Here is a 16,194-nt window from a genome sequence, read left to right as displayed (position 1 = left end):
TTCTCCGGGGTTTCTTATAAGGACGCCATAGCTCTTCATGGTAGCCTACACACACACACACACACACACACACACACACACAACTTAACTATTTCTTTCCCTTCTCCATACACACATTTGCTCGGCTCCGGGTGGACTGCCCCTTGCTGACATCGCTGCTACCTGCTCCTTCAGCCCCTAGCCTGAGCCCAGATGGGACCAGTAGCTGCCACACCAGCCCACCGTCCAGTTCCCTAGGTGCCAGGGTATAAAGGTGTTATCATAAAAACGAGCCAGGGCTGGCTTCAGGAAGGCAGTGGTAGGTCAAAACCTGAGGTGAGAGGTGGTGGTGACCCCCACCTGTCAGAGGCGAGGAAGGGGCCCCTCCTAGAAGGTGCCCTGGGGAAGGGGCTGTGGGAGTCTCTAGGGACCACACCCCCCCCCTTCCTTCTGGCTGCAACTCCTGAGCCCCCTTGCCTGGAGATGTGCCCTCCAGGTTGTCCTGTCCCAAGCCAGGCCTTCACCCTGGAAACCTGCTCTGAGCCGCATCCTGTGGTGCCTACTCAGTGCTCCTCCAGGGACTTGGCCTCGTGGAGATGGTGGACAGCCGACAGGCCTCCGCCAGCCGCGGCCTCAGGCTGACAGTGCAGTCGGAGGCTTAGCTAATGGAGAGTCGCGAAGGCGCCCTGGGCTCAGGGAACAGCATGTTCAAGGGCAGAGAGGTGGACACAGGAGGGACCGTGTCTGGCTGGGGGCAGAGCCCTGCGGCAGATGACTCTGGAGATAGCAGCTGATGGCAGATTGTGTGAAGTGTGGCCAGCGTGCGAGGAGGCCTTGAGAGTGCCTGCCCCTAACCTGTGGTCTGTTGAGGTGGCCTGGGTTCTGCTTTGGGGACAGCCGAACTCCTGATTTCAGCCTTCATCCAACAAGGATTTGTTTTCGCTCTGATCCGTATTGAAGCCGCGGGGTGTAGCCGAGGTGAGACTTCTCTGCCCTCTGAGGGTCCTGGCTAGAAATTAGTGGCCAGAGATAGTCAAAAGGCAAACAGCATCCAAACTTAATGTGAGTTTGATGTGACATGAGAACCCTCGGGACAAAATCCAGCCCCAAAGAGCTGGCAAAAACCCACACGCTTTTGTGTTAGCTAGGACAGAAGAGGCAATGGTGGGAAATAAGCCGTGTGCCGAGGCCACAGGCGGAGACGCCTTCTCCCACAAGCAGTGGCCCTGCAGAAGCCCCTGGACCATGACCCCCATAAACGGTGCTCCTTGCTCCCCTGAGGGGGCCTCCTTCGCCTGAGAGTTTTCCCTCCTGTTGTCAGGGAGAAATGGAGAGATTCGAATTTCCTACTTGCACCTGCTGTTTTTCCAGACATCTTTAGCTCAAGGTAATACTTGTGACAAGGTGACATTGTGTTTCTTTTTAAGATTTATTTGGGACCGGCGCTGTGGTATAATGGGTTAGACCTCCGCCTGCAGCACTGGCATCCCATATGGGTGCCGTTTTGTGTTCTGGCTGCTCCTCTTCCAATCCAGCTCTCTGCTGTGGCCTGGGAAAGCAGTAGAAGATGGCCCAAGTCCTTGGGCTCCTGAATCCACATGGGAGACCTGGCTCCTAGCTTCTGGCTTTGCATTGGCCCAGCTCTGGTCATTGCGGCCATTTGGGGAATGAACCAGCAGATGGAAGAACTCTCTCTCTCTGGCTCTGCCTCTCAAATAAATAAATCTTTAAAAAAAGAGAGAGAGAGAGAGAATCGCTACTCGGCCTTTTGGCTAAGATCAAGTGTAAAAAAAAAGAGTAAGATTTATTTATTTATTTCAAAGGCAGAGTTACAGAGAGAGAGATCTTCCATCTACTGGTTGACTCCCCAGATGGGCCAGACTGGTGCTGATGTGGGATGCCAGCATCACATCACTGTGTCGCGGTGCCGGCCCCAAGGTGGCATATTTGGAAGTGGCATATTTTGCCACCTTTCATTGAGATTGGTGTGTGGCTGGGGGAGGGGTTGGGTTGGAAGCTCTGCCAAGACCCAGGGATGCAGGCTGATGCAGGCCCCGCCACCTCACATCAGCATCTAGGCACAGCTTCCGAGCCCCTGCTAGGGAAGGGTGTCACGGGCCCCGGCCTGCTGTGTCCTTCTTTAGCCAGGAAGTAACCCACATCACTTCCACAACAGCCTCGGCATCAGAGTTAGCCGTACGGCCCCCAGCCAGCTACCACGGAGGCTGGGTGTGGAGTCCTCTCCAGCAACCAGGAGAGGCAAACGGAACGTGGCTGGGTCCTGGGGGTCAAGACCTTTGGGACAGAACTTGACTGTGGAGGCAGAGTGACCACGTAGTTAGTATTTGAGGAATGTTACGACCAGTGGCCTGCCCCAGGGCCATTCTTCGTGGTGTTATGGACAGAATTTGAGCATTTGGCCTCCAGGGCGGACAGTCAGTCCCCTGCCTTTCCCCCCTGGCAGGGGACTGCTCCAGCTGCTCCAGGAAGTGGCCTCTGTTCCCCTCCCCCACAGGAAACAAAGGCCACGTCTGACCCTGGTTCAGGGGAACCTGGAATCCCAAAGGTGACCGCGGAGGTTCTGCCTCCAGGGTTTGAGCCCACATCCTGCCGCAGGTTGGGGCTGAGCTCCGGCCTCCTCCTTGTGGGCCCTGCCTCCTGCATTCCTCCCTGTCCTGGGCTCCTGCAGCTGTTCCCAGCCACCCGCAGCCTGCCGGGACTTGTGTTGACTTGCCACGAGCCTTGGTCCCTGCTGATCCAGTTCCTGCTGGCTTCAGGCCGTTGCCAGCCCTCCGTGCCAGGCTCCTGGCCACCCTCTGGTTGCCGCACCCTCGCTCCACACTGACATGCAGAGAGTGTCTGGCCTCTGGATGCCCACCCGCTCTGATTTAGTGGACGTCCTCAGTCCCACACTCATCATCCCCACTTTGTCACACCCCCTTCTCAGGCGGGGCTCCATTCCAGCCGCACAGTCCTGGCCGCCCTGGGGCAGTCTGCTCCCGAGGCTGCAGCCAGCCAGTCTCCAGTCCCACTGGTTCATGGGCATCACCCCGGCCGGCCCTCCGTGGACCTCTGACATTGAAGCCAGTCTCGGTGTCTCAGCCCTGGCTGCAAGGTTAGAGAACTTGCCCTATCTGCCCCAGCCCTGGGGAACCAGCGCCTAGGCTGCCACTGTCCAGGCTCTGCTCTCTGGTGCAGGACTCCTTCCTGCCTGTGGGAAGCTGGCTTTGTGATTCCAACCCTGGAAACCAGCGGTCAATCTGCAAGACAGGGGTCAGCCTCAGAGGTCAGCAAGGCCCTGGAGGAGACTGTGGTTGTTAGAGATGACCCCATCTGAAACCCAGGGCATTCCTTTCTGTGTCTCCCTGTCCTTGAAGCGTTCCCTCCCAGCAAAGGGCCGTGCACAGGGAGGGGGCTCACCATCCAGCCCCAAACAGAACGCCCAGAGGATGTCCTCATTGGGTTTTCAGCTCCAGGATCTAAAACAGGAGGGAGGCTTAACTGGTTCGAACGTCTTTCCTCTAAAATTCAGGCATGGGAACTCAGTGGCCAAGGTGCTGGCACTAAGGAGGGGGTGGGGTGGAGTGGGGCTTTGTGGTGCTTGGGTCCTGGGGCCTCCTCCCTTGGGAATGCATTAGGAGCTCAGAAAAGAGGCTTCCTGGTGGATTTGCTCTCTCCCACCCTTCTGCCAGGTGGAGACACAGCGTCCATTCCTACATGACAGGGCAGCAAGAAGGCCCAGGAGGCCAGCACCTTGAACTTGCACTTCCCAGCCTCCAGGACGGTAGGAAAGCGATTCTGCATTCTTGAAGTCACCAGTCGCTTGTTGGAGCGGTGCAGAGGGAATGAGGGACAGCACGGCCAGGGGGAGGGCTTGCAGGCAGCTGGAGTCCCGGACAGACTGCCTATGGGGTTGCGAGGAGTGGGACAAGTGGCATCCAGGTCCAGTGGATGTCCTTCCTCGGTGGCAGCTGCCTTCCCCTTGCTGTGACCTCTGTCAAGGACCCTGGTGGGGTTCCTCTGGTGGGCATCCAGGGCTGAAGGGAAAGGACCTGCTCTCTGGATTCCAGGCCGTGACCGGCATGATGGTCCTCACCTGTGCCCTGGTCTCCAATACAGGAAGCGGTCTTGAAGGAGGTAGAGAGGGACGGTGTGGGCCTGGGGTGGAGGCACTGACCTGGGGTGGGAGGTGAGGAGGACCTGGAGACCCCTCCAGGCGGAAGTCCCAGGGGTCGCTCACCTGTGTCAGGTCAAGCATCGGCTTCACTGGTGGGAATGGACCCCAGTGTGGGGACTCAGGGCTCCCTTGCTCTTCAAGGGTTACACGTGTGCTGGGCCGCGTCTGAGTGTTGGTGGAATGAAACGTGAGCGAGAGGGGAAAGAGAAAGTGCGGATTAGGCAGTGTGAGTGGGACGGGCACGAGCTGCGTGTTTTTATTTTCTTCAGTACCATGTAATGTGGTATTTAAAAAAAAAACAGAGATTAATTTATTATTTAAAAGGCAGAGTTACAGAGAGGCAGAGACAGGAAGAGAGAGAAGTCTTCCATCTGCTGGTTCACTCCCCAAATGACTGCAATGGCTGGAACTGAGCCAATCCAAAGCCAGGAGCCAGGAGCTTCTTCAGGGTCTCCCACATGGGTGCAAGGGCCCAAGGACTTGGGCCATCTTCTGCTGCTATCCCAGGCCATAGCAGGGAGCTTGATTGCAAGTGGAGCAGTCGGGACTCGAACTTGCGTCCATACTAGAACTGTAGGCAGCGGCTTTACCTGCTACACCACAGTGCTGGCCCTGAAAAGTGGCATTTTTTTATTTAAGATTTTATTTATTTATTTGAGAGGTACAGTTACAGACAGTGAGAGGGAGAGACAGAGAGAAAGGTCTTCCATCCGGTGGTTCACTCCCCAAATGACCACAACAGCTGCAGCTGGGCGGATCCAAAGCCAGGAACCGGGAGCTTCTTCTGGGACTCCCATGTGGGTGCAGGGGCCCAAGTACTTGGACCATCTTCTGCTTTCTAAGGTGCATTAGCAGGGAGCTGGATGAGAAGAAGAGCAGCCAGGTCTCGAACCAGTGCCCATATGGGATGCCGGCAGTGCAGGCGGCAGCTTTACCAGCTATGCCACAGCGCCAGCCACCCCAGTTTTATTTTGAGTTTCCTGAAATATTCAACTGAACCTAATATACACAATATCTGACACAGAAGACCCCTTTCTGGGAGAGTCATAACCAAATTAATGGCAGTGGGAAGCTTTATAATAAAGAAAACCATTGTAGGCAAAGTCCTCAAGTTGTCCCTTGAAGATTTCTGTCCTTTGCTTATTCAAAGTCCTACTGGGACGGACTTTGCAGAAATAATTGAGGCTTCTAATGAGCTGGCTTTGAGAGCTGGTACGGTTTGGGCATGGCTTAAGGGTGCTGGAGAAATGTTTGGCTAAGGTTCATGTGCTGGAGGCTTATTCACAGCGTGGCCATGCTGAAAGGTGGTGGGGCCTTTAAAAGGCGGGGCCTAGTGGGAGTTGATCCGGCTTGTCCCTGGGGAAGGATTGACACTGGCATGGGGAGGGAGCTGGCTCTCCAGGAGCCAGGTGTTAGAAAGAGCGGAGCTGTGCCTCCCTGGTCTCTCTCTCCACTTCCTCTCTCACCACGTGCTCTCTCCCTTCTGCAGGAGCCGTGAGGCCCCCACCAACGGCTGGATTGTGAGGTCTCAACCTCCAAAGCTAGAAGCTAAACGAACCCCTCGTCTTTCTAGTCGACACACAGCCTTGTCACGGCAGTGGGAAAATCGGCGAACCCGGGACCGAGCCCGGAGCATCCAGGTGTGTCCAGTCGTGCGTGCTGGGACACAGAGGGGAAGCAGATGAGTCAGCGAGTGGAAGAGGCGAGAGAAAGACAGCAGATGAGAAATCACAGGGTTTCCAGGGGCGAGAAGGTCCTGACGCACCCATGCTTGACAGCCAGCAACACAACGGGGCCGCAGGGACGCAGCTGCAGGGACCCGGCCCACGGAGCCCGGACGTCGGTCCGACCCCAGAACCCCCAGAGGAGAGCCCGGATAACCGACCCACACCTCGAGCTCCGCCTTGGGAGACTCGGAGCCAGGAACCAGCCCAGCCACACACACCCCCCTTCTGACCTGGGAAGCAGAAGATAACAGATCCCTGCTGTCCAAACCACGAAGCTGAGGATGGTTTGTTTCGGCAACAAGAGAACAGGAACACAGAAACATGACTAACTCTCCTCGCTACACTGCTGGCAGAAGCCACACGTGCGTGCGGCTAAAAAGAAGACCGAGACCGTCTCAAAAGAATTAGACTGAAGTCAGCGAAACCCCACCCTCCCCTTGCTGCCTGCCATCACACTGACATTAGCTCCGTGTTTCTCAGTAGCACGCTTGGGTGGCTGTGTCTACCTTGCTGAGCGCAGACCTTGCTTGTTAACTTTCCAATAGGAGAGATGAACATGGGGCTCTTACCCCAGGCCTTCCCAGCCTCTCCCACCAAAGTTACACCAGCAGGGCCCTTGGCTGGGTGGAGTCTGTGTTCAGGGTTGGCCTGACTGTTTTACGTGTGCTATGACTGCCATCTCCTTTATATATATATATATATATATATATATATATTCATTTATTTGAGAAGCAGAGTTACAGACAGAGAGAGAGAGAGACAGAGAGAGGTCTTCCATCCACTGGTTCACTCCCCAAATGGCTGCAATAGCCAGAGCCGAACTGATTCAAAGCCAGGAGCCAGGAGCTTCTTCCGGCTCTCCCATGTGGGTGCAGGGGCTCAAGCACTCGGGCCATCTTCTACTGCTTTCCCAGGCCATAGCAGAGAGCTGAATCATAAGAGGAGCAGCTGGGACTCGAACCGGTACCCCTATGGGATGCCGGCGCTGCAGGCGGAGGCTTTATCCACTAAGCTTGCTCCAAGACAGCAAATTTCCCAGGTGTGAGAACCTGCAGCGTTTACCAGGCACATACTTGTATTTCCAAATACTCCACCGGGCATTGTATCTGTCTGGTTTTTGTTGCTATAACAAAATCTCTGAGGCAGGGAAACTTTATCAAAAGCAAAGAGATAGGGGCAAGCCTTGTGGTGCAGGGCTTGGGAGGCCTGCGCCCCACAGCACAGCACCAGGCCCGCACTCCTGTGCCTTGAGCTCTGGTCTGACTTCCTGCTAACGCCCACCAAGAAAGGCAGCAGGTCACGGTTCAAGTCCTTGCCACCGAAATGGGAGACCCGGATGGAGTTCCTGGCTCATGGCTTCCGCCTGGCCCAGCCCTAGCTGTTGAGGGATTTGGGAAGTGAACTGGGGATAGAAGATCTCTCTCTTTCTCACTGTTGCTCTGCCTTTCAAAAATAAAATAAATAAATAAATAAATAATAAGTTTATTTAGCTCACAGTTGGAGGCTACATTCAAAACCCACAGGCATCCTAATGGCGGAGGTGGGACGGGGCGGGGGGCGGGGGCGGGGGCAACAGTGTTCCTGTGGCGGGAATGCCTGTGGGGAGTAGAGCTTGCATCTGAAGCAGGAATCCAGGGTGAAGCGGGCTAAGGCTCATTCTTCTAACAACTTGCTTTTCTGGGAGAGTTCAGGGGGCCGGGAGAGCTGCCTCCATACCTTCCGATGGTGGTGCTGCAGTGTCCCGTGCTCCCGCTGGACCTGCCTCTTCAAGGTGGTGCACCACCTCCCAACACCGGCCCCCTGGGACTAAATTTCCAACGTGAACCCTTGGGGGACAAACCACAGCCAAACCATAGCAGGGTTTGCCCTCATCCTAGAAACCGTCCCCCCAGTCCCTCCCATACACGCATGCGCGCACGTGCACACACACACACACACACACACACCCCTCTTCTTCTCTAATCTGGCCTGGGGAGACTCCAGGTCGTTTGAGCAGCTGTCACTCTGAGCCTTCTCTTTGCCTGTCTTGTGGGATGGCGCCATTGTTTCCCCAATTGCTGTTTGTCTCGTTCTTGGCTCGTGCCGTCATTTTAGGGGAGCATATTCTCTACCGAGTTCCAGAGAAAGGAAACAATCTATATGAATGTCTCAGGTCCTTTGGGTATAAATGCTTGGACACCTTAGTCTAAAATTGTCACCCTTGGGGCCGGTGCTGTGGCTCAGCAGGTTAACACCCTGACCTGAAGCGCTGGTATCCCATATGGGTGCCGGTTCGAGACCCAGCTGCTCCACTTCTGATCCAGCTCTCTGCTGTGGCCACTGTGGGAAGGCAGTGGAGGATGGCCCAAGTGCTTGGGCCCTGCACCCGCATGGGAGACTAGGAGGAAACACCTGGCTCCTGGCTTCGGATCGGCACAGCACTGGCCATAGCAGCCATTTAGGGGGTGAACCAACGGAAGGAAGACCTTTCTCTCTGTCTCTCTCTCTCTCTCACTGTCTAACTCTGCCTGTCAAAAAAAAAAGTATAAAAAAATTTTAAAATACAAAATTGTCACCCTGATGCACTTCAGTGACAGTTTGGCTGGTTACAGAACTCAGCAGAGGGTCCCATGGCCTCTGCCTCTGGCCATCACCGAGGCAGTGGCCCCTGGATTCAGGAGGATCGGAACTACACGGTTCTGCATTCACAAAGCTCGGCTCCGAGCTTCTTCCGGCAGCCATCGACCCTCTGCACTGCATGGTGGGAGGGCACTGTTGTGCTGCCCCTGCCCTCGGGGGCATCATACCTCCGTGTTCTGCATTTGGACCTCACTGCTCACCCTCTGCATGGCCTGGTACAAGTCCCGTGTGGTTTCTGGCCTTGTTCCATTGTTCTGTGGGTTTAGAAAGCACCGTTCTGTTGGCTTCTGCTTTACAGGGCCCCGCCCCACTGGCAAGCTTCACCCGCAGCCACCAGTGTGCTGTTTCCTGCTGCAGAGTCTCCCCTGCCCGTCTCCTGCAGCCTGAAGCGCCGCCTTGCTATCCTCCTGCATGCTGTTGCTGCCTGCCCTGGCAGGGTGCTGCTCCACAGCCTTGCATAGTTCACAACTATGGCTCCAACTGGTAGCGGTGAATGGCAGGGTTCTTGTCTTCGTGCAAGAAAGAATTCAGGCATGAGACAGAGAGTAGTGGGAAGTAAAATAGCAAAGTTTATTAGGGAAGGGACATCCGTAAGAACGGATGGGCACTTCTCCAGACAGAACCTGAGAGAGCGCCCAGTAAAGGCGTCTATAAGTACAAGCAGGTACTTACAGCCTTGACAGAGTAAAATCTATTTGCCAGCCTTCCCAGCGGTAAGTTCCCTTTTGCTGCATAGGTTTAATTAAAGGTGGAGGTTGAGACCCCGGGAGTTATTGTTTTCTTGTCCTTACCTGGTTCTAGAGCTCTGGTTAGGGCGATCAGTTCTGCTAACTGAGCAGAAGTTCCTGGGGCAGAGCACGAGCTTCAGTAACGTGCTGTGCCGTGACGATCGCACACCCTGAGAAGCGGGTTCCATCCCTGACGAAGCTGCTTCCGTCTCTGAACCAAACTTCATCTGCGTTAGTCAGGGGGCTGTCTTTTGGGTCCCTTCTGCTGGCATAGATCAAGTCTACAGTCTCAGTGCAGGAGTGGAGGGGACCACTTTCCCCTGGAACTGGCATTAATGTAGCTGGATTTAAAATGGAGCAATGCCTTATTTTTACCTGAGGGTTTTCTAGAAGGAGGACCTGATATTTTAGTATTCTACTATCTGCGAGCCAGTGAGAGCCCTCTTGCTCTAATAGAGAATTTATTTGATGTGGGGTATAAAGGGTGATGTCTTGCCCCACTGTAATTCTAGATGCCTCCTCTGTCAGCAAGGCAGCTGCCACTATCATCCTTAGGCAGAGAGGCCATCCTTGTGCAACCATGTCTAAGGTTTGAGAAAAGTAGCCCACAGGTCGTTTAACAGGTCCCAGATCCTGAGTTAGCACTCCTAAGGCGATTCCCTGCCTCCCAGTGATGTGCAGCTGGGAGGGTCTCTCTGGGTTTGGCAGTCCTAGCACAGGGGCTTTAGTCATAGCATCCTTTAGCTGAGCAAAGGCTGTGGTTTGCTCTTTCTCCCAAAGGAGGCTGCCTGTTGAGAGCCTGGTTTAAGAACTGTGCTGGCCGGCGCCGTGGTTCAATAGGCTAATCCTCCACCTAGCGGCGCCGGCACACCGGGTTCTAGTCCCGGTTGGGGCACCGGATTCTGTCCCGGTTGCCCCTCTTCCAGGCCAGCTCTCTGCTGTGGCCAGGGAGTGCAGTGGAGGATGGCCCAAGTGCTTGGGTCCTGCACCCCATGGGAGACCAGGATAAGTACCTGGCTCCTGCCTTCGGATCAGCGCGCCAGCCGTGGCAGCCATTGGAGGGTGAACCAACAGCAAAGGAAGACCTTTCTGTTTGTCTCTCTCTCTCACTATCCACTCTGTCAAAAAATAAATAAATTAATTAATTAATTAATTTAAAAAAAAAAGAACAGAACTGTGCTATTTCCCTGTGTTTAGGAACCTGTAACCTGATAGAGAAAAGCTGGGACTGCCTGACGTTTGCAGAAGTAGAAGTTTGCTGCATGGCCCATATCCTCTCTAGGGCTGGTTTTCTCTCCCCAGGGGTGAGGATAAGGGTTAAATAATTAACACTTTAATGGACTAGCAATGCTTTTTTTCCCTCTGGATATCTAGTAGCTAGTTTTGCTAGGAAGTTAAGCTAGTATACAAGACTAGAGTCTCAGGCTGGGAAAGAAACAGGCTAACAAATTATTTACATTTTTTAAAGATTTTTTAAAAATTTATTTGACAGGTTGAGTTAGACAGTGAGAGAAAGAGACAAAGAGAAAGATCTTCCTTCCATTGGTTCACCCCCCAAATGCAGCCGCGGCTGGCGCACTGCACCAATCTGAAACCAGGAGCCAGGTGCCCCCTCCTGGTTTCCCACGCGGGTGCAGGGCCCAAGCACCTAGGGCATCCTCCACCACCTTCCTGGGCCACAGCAGGGAGCTGGACTGGAAGAGGAGCAACCAGGACTAGAACCTGGCACCCATATCGGATGCTGGTGCCGCAGGCGGAGGATTAACCAAGTGAGCCACAGCGCCAGCCCCACAAATTATTTACATCGACATTTTAGATTATTGTGCACCCCCCTCAAGAGATAGGCCCTTTAAGTCCTCAGTGAGGACCTGTCCAAATAGGTGCAGGACTATCTAAGTTAGCTGTTGTTGAAAGCCCTGTTTTTTTGTTTTTTGTTTTTTGTTTTTTGTTTTTTTTTGTTTGTTTGTTTTTGTTTTTTTTTTTAGGAACTGGTGGGGTCAGGTCTCTTGACACCTTCCTGTGTGGAAAAGCGGAAGCCAATGCCATCTTTTCCTTGTCCTTCCTGTCCCCGCTTCTGGCCCTTAAGATGGCTCCTGTGCTCAGCACAGGAAGCCTTCCCAGCCCTGCCTGGAGCTCAGCCCTGTCCTACAGCCTCTGTCCCTGGAGGGAGCCACAGTGATAGGGCAGGGCTGAGCGTGCTGGACAATGACAAGCCCATGGCCTTTGACCGCTCGCAGCATGTAGCCCAGCAAAGCACCTTAGGTGTCTGACCTGTGGTCAGCTAATCCCTTAGGTCTTTTGGTTTCCACAAGCAGCTGGCAACCGGTGCACTGGCCGCTGCTCTTGTCCCGCCTCCACTCCCTGCTTGGATTGGAACCCCTCTTTCCAGTCAGCCGGGATTCTTTCCACTCCTCACTCTGCTACCAGGGCCTTGCGCCTTTGAGCCTTGGCTCCTCCGTCTTATGTCCTCCCAGAGCTGTCTCCAGGGACACAGAGCGGGGCCACACTTTCCTGCTACAATATAAGTTCTGCCCCTTTAAGACCATTGGTGTGGACAGGCCCAGGAGGAGACTCAGGGGCTTGGACTGAGCTCCTGAGAGTCAGAGACGGAGCTGTCATAGCCCCCAAAAGGGGATCATGGCCTCCTGGAAGCTCCCAAGAGGAGACATTAGCAATCTTTCCTTGCACTGATGGTAAGTGGAAGAGACAGGGGCAGGGGCGTGCTGTGGGTTGGATGTAGCTTGGCTGTGCTGAATGCCTGGCCCCAAGGGTGGGGATGCACAGAGCTGCTGGGACTTCAAGATGTGGGGCCTGGGGGGAGACGGTTAGGTCTTTGGGGGCACTGTCCCCAGAGGAATTCTCGCTGCTCTCGCAGAATGAGTTGGTTCTCTAGAGAGCAAGTGATTATAAAAGAGCAAGACTGAGCCCTCCTGGGGCTCTGACTTCCTGTCTCCGCGTGATCTCCACACACTCTCCTGCCACTGTGACACCATCTGCCACGAGGCCCTGGCCAGAGCCAGCCTAGCTGCCCGGGACCCTCTAGAACTGTGAGCCAGAGAAACCTGTGTTCTTGAGAGATTCTCCAGTGTTTGGGTGTTCTGTCACAGCAGCAGGGGATGGGCCAGGGGACCGGCAGCCCCTCCCCCTGCATGTCCATTGCCTCCCTGAGTCAGGTGCTCGCAGGCTCCTGTGATGTGGCTGGACAACACGCAGCCCTCCGTGCCTTGAGGTTCTGCACCCCAGACTCCGTCTCTGTCTTCTCCGGAGGGGCCATGGCTGTTGTGCCACAGGGAGTGGAGGGAGCCCACGTCAGAGTCAGCTGTCACTCGGCCCTGATCTTTACACAAGCCCTTGACCTTGGAGCGAGGGGGCAGAGGGGGGCTCTGATTACTGGGGAAGCAGAGGCACTTGCAGCCCAGGTAGCTCTGAGATCTGCCTCGGGGGAAAGATGCTGTCATCCCACCTGACACGGAGACCAGCAAGTCTAGAGGCCACGGTGACTCCGATCCAAGAGGACAAACCTGTTCATGTAGTGGGTGCAGAGCCTCCCCAGGGGGTGTGGCTTGCAAGGACCGGCCTTCTGGTCAGCTCCAGGTCCCCTACAGCAAGGCCTCCTGGACGATCGATCTGCACTGAGCTCCCCCTGCCTGTACCCCTGCCCTCTCCATCCTGATCCTGACTCACAAACAGCTCAACCAGGTGAGTTTTCAACGTGACGATGGTGAGAAAGCGTAGCCATCCAGCCAACCAGCCTGCGTTCCCTTTCCAGGACAGTACTCGGTAAATCCCATGATAGTCAACACTTCCTCACAGAATAGGCTCTGTGTTGGATGATTTTGCCCAAACACAGGCTAACGTGCATGTTCTGGGCTCTTTTAAGGCAGCCTGGTCTAGGCTATGACGTTCGGCCGTTCCGGTATAGATTGGAATCTGCTTCCCCAAGGTCAGAGAAAGCAACCATGGAGAACACGCTGTATGCTGGGCTCTGTGCTCAGGGCTGGGAGAGGTGGATGGTGATGTCTGTGTGGGGGCACAGACTGGCGAACAGGAGCAGATTTCCACAGTCAGGGGCCCCTGAGAGGTCCCCCTCCTGCAGCCCGGGGGCCTCGAGGAGATAACTGTTGAGGCTGGCCTGAACGCGTGGGCAGAAAGTGGGTGAAAGTAGAGGGCAGAGGTCAAGAAGGGATGGCGGTGCCTGTGGCAATGAGCGCGAGCAGTCCCGGAAGCAGCAGGTGAATGGAGGAGAGCTCCAGCGGCCCAGGGGCTGGGGAGAGAGACCAGGGGACCCACACTGCCGTCCTCAGGCTGGTGCCTGAGGCCATTGGAGTGTGTGAAACCAGGGAGAAGCACTCACGAGGTGGCCGAGGTGGCCGGAGGCAGGAAGGCGGGACGAGAGAAGCCCAGCCAGGTGGTGGAAACCCTCCAAAATAGTCCCACAAAAGGGTTCTGCTTCCATGACTGTGACGAGCACCTTTGGACGCCACTTCCTGTTCCCAGGCCTGCTCTGGCACACGCACCGCCTGCCGCAAGCCCGGGCGCAGCTGCCATGCTTGTCCGACGTGAAGGTGCCATGGCGGGTGACTGTCCGTGGTGGACTGAGAGACGCTGCCTTTGGTGGGAGCCCCATCTCTTCCTGCCAGAGTTTAGAGTGTGGCCTGGTGGTGTGCCGCCTGGGAGGGCAGGGCAGCCATGGTGGGAGGAGCCTCCCCTGCTAGAGCAGTGCGCCCCTGATCAGTTTCTTATTCTGGGCTCAGAGCCCTCCTGAGGCCCCCTGGGCCCCCTAAGTGTTCCTGCCCCTCTGCAATCAACTCTCCCTCTCCAGATTCTTCCATGGACCCAAGTGGCAGGCTCCCTTGCTATAGTCCAGCTATAGTGCCAGGGCCGCCGCTTGGTTTCCATCTGCTCTGCTGGGTGGGGCTGCTAGTGACCCGCCAGTCTGATGGTAGATTGTTCCATCTGGAGCCCACTGTGGAAGGAGACCTGGGCGTGGCCACTGACTAAGGCATGTTTCTTCTTCTGGGCCTCAACTTTTCCACCTGTCAAATGGGTAGATTTGCTATCCTCAGCAACTCTCCCACCCCTCCTGGCTGAGGAAGAAGCTCGAAGCATTTTGTTTATTCTTGGGGAAAATTTTACCTTCAAAGGACAGTGTTTTTATTGTAAATGTTTATGAAAACAATAGCAGCTGCCACGGACTGGCTTAATTACAATAATTGAGAGGAGAGAGAGGGTGTGGGTAGTGGAATACCTGCTTATTTCCCAAGTCCCCAAGGGCTGTTGGTCCTCCCTGGGGAGCTGGGACCTACATTCTCCCACCCCGTGAGTGGTGAGCGCACCAAGTCAGCAAACACAAAAGTGCCAGAAGTCAGCTTCTTGATCGCCCCTCAGGGGGTGATAACAGGTGGGAAAGGGCGGTTTCCACGACCTGGCCAGTTCGAAAGTGGTCACTAGGGGAGGAATTTCTTTCTTTTTTCTTTCTCTCTTTTCAAGATTTATTTATTTACTTGGAGACAGAGTCACAGACAGAGAGAGGAAGAGGCAGAAAGATGTCTTCCATCTGCTGGTTCACTCCCCAAATGATCGCAATGGCCGGAGCTGTGCCGATCCGAAGCCAGGAGCCAGGAGCTTCCTCCAGGTCTCCCACGCGGGTGCAGGGGGCCAAGGACTTGGGCCATCTTCTACTGCTTTCCCAGGCCATCCTCAGAGAGCTGGGTCGGAAGAAGAGCAGCTGGGACTCGAACCAGCGCCCATATGGGATACTGGCGCTGCAGGTGGATGTTTAAGCCTGGGAGTAATTCTTTCTAACAACCCCCACTGAGAGGAGGAAGAGAGGAGGAGGATCAGGCAGACCACGGAGGGACGGCCCGTGGGGTCAGAAGCCTGACACAGATGCCTGCTCAGGTGAGACAGGCCGGAAGGCTGTGAGGGGGGAGGGGGGTCGCCCGCATTCACAGGCACAGTAGGCAGGGGCCTCGCTCCAAGTACTGCAGCTGGGCTGGGGGGCGGGGACTGGCTGGCCCGGGCTCCTCCCTGGGGCCAAAGCCCGCTCCCCCCCCGGACTGCGATCCGGGACGCTCCTGTCCCTCAGGGCAGCCCTGATCCTCATCTCTGAATCACCGGTTGAGGAGAGCCCGTTCCTCCTTAGTCACTGGACTGTGCAAATGCGTCCTTGGGCTCAGAGGAAAGTGGGGAGGCATCAATGGGAAGGGAGGAGCTGCTCTGAAAATCAGCCTGGACTCAAATCTCTTTTATTTTTAATTAATTGATTTGCTTTCATTTTCATTTGAAAGGCAGGGGGAGAGAGAGGAGAGAGGAGAGAGAGAGAGAATCTTCCACCCACTGGTCCATTTCCCAAATGCCTGTAATAGCTAGGGCTGGGCCTGGCCAAAGCCAGGAACCCAGAACTCAGTCCAGGTCTCCCATGTGCGTGGCAGGAGCCCACATATTTAGGGCATTACCCACAGCTTCCCAGGGTGCACATTAGCAGGAAGCTGGAATCAGAGTGGAGCCAGGACAGGATTCCAGGCACTCCAATACAGGGTGCCGGCATCCCAAATGGGATGCTTACCAAGCAGTAACTGCTGTGCCAAACCCTCAACCCTGAAGTCTATTATCATGAGCAGCCCAAAGCCCACAGCCCCATACTGGCCTACTGCCCTGGGCTCAGCTTAGGGGCCCCAGGAACCACAGACCTGGCCAGGGGGCGGTAGGGAGGCAGACACGGAAACACAAGCTTCTCTTACTACTGTGAACACCAGAACGCATGCTTAGTGCACAAAACTTAGGACGCATGTGCATACTTCAAAAGTGAAATGGGAAAATGGAATTAAAAGCTAAATTTATTTTGGTGTGAAACATTTTTTTAAATCCATGCATGATTTTTCATAATATGCATTTTCCATGAGCGGACGCCCACAGATGGCGTCTGCATTGCACCTGCCTCTGTGGCCCACTCTGGAATCTT

Source organism: Oryctolagus cuniculus, chromosome 2 (assembly GCF_051225735.1).
Source record: "Oryctolagus cuniculus isolate XC-2025 breed Fujian yellow rabbit chromosome 2, ASM5122573v1, whole genome shotgun sequence".
Classification (NCBI taxonomy): Eukaryota; Metazoa; Chordata; class Mammalia; order Lagomorpha; family Leporidae; genus Oryctolagus; species Oryctolagus cuniculus.
This window is presented reverse-complemented; position numbering follows the sequence as displayed.